We start from the raw sequence: 918 nt of genomic DNA, 5'->3' as shown, positions 1-918 counted from the left end.
CAAATGCCTCGTCATCTAATTAGTGACGCGCATGAATGGATTAACGAGATTCCCATCTGTCCCTATCTACTTGGCGGTGGCGGTCTGTGGCCACCCAGGGCGGGAGATAACCCCCGAACTAGCCCTCGCGTAGGAGGGTTGATCGGCCGAGTCGATGGGTGTATCGGCGATGAAGGCATTAGAGACCGTCAGTGCGTCGTACATGTAGTACTTCGCATAATGGCGAGGCCCTGATTTAGCATACGGGCTGTGGCGTGTTCTTTGTACAGCACTGTATGTGCTGTATGACTTCCGACTGGGGAACTGTTGTCACTCGTGGCATCAGTTCCCCAGTTTACGTTAAACGGTTTTTCAGACCGTTTTTCGTGGGCGGAACACGCCACTAGACAACACTCCGCTGGGCTCAGGAATACATGGGATGCAATCAATCCCCTGGGCAACCCAGGCCGCAAGGGGCAAACGTGCCCTAGCCACACTTGAGCCTCCACGAAAAAGGTACCGCTGGATAGCTCGTGTTCTTAAATACGCAGCGAACTGAACGAAGTGTGGTGGAGAGGAAGAGGCAGCCTCTCCGACTGCTGTCTCCCACGTGTTTGCCGTGCGTGGCGACCCTTGTCGTCGGAAAAGAGGATCCTGGGATCTGAGGGGGCCCTCTCCTGCGGGTGAGACGTCCCCAACACGTACCTTTGGCCTCTGCTTCGGCTAGATGGGCGGCTGGACGAGAAAAGCAGCCCTGGTCCAGTCAATCGGCTTGGAACGACCACACGCTTCGGGCAAGTGGGTTCTGCTGGGCGAGGACGCGGGCTGGGTAAGGAAACCGACCCAGCCAGCAGACTATATTCGGTGCGTAGCCCTAACCCAGCCTTTGGCGGGTTCCAAATTGTGTGGGTCGGTGGTGGCCGGGGAGCGCACTGGATG

The 918-nt window shown here is 57.3% G+C and overlaps 1 pseudogene; it reads left to right on the top strand.

Annotated features, from left to right (window-relative positions):
• LOC143261680 (large subunit ribosomal RNA) overlaps positions 1-101 on the top strand; it is a 2995-nt pseudogene extending 2894 nt beyond the window's left edge.
• The last annotated feature ends 817 nt before the right edge of the window (positions 102-918 follow it).

This window comes from Megalopta genalis, unplaced genomic scaffold, assembly GCF_051020955.1.
Source record: "Megalopta genalis isolate 19385.01 unplaced genomic scaffold, iyMegGena1_principal scaffold0061, whole genome shotgun sequence".
Lineage (NCBI taxonomy): Eukaryota > Metazoa > Arthropoda > Insecta > Hymenoptera > Halictidae > Megalopta > Megalopta genalis.
This window is presented reverse-complemented; position numbering and strand designations above follow the sequence as displayed.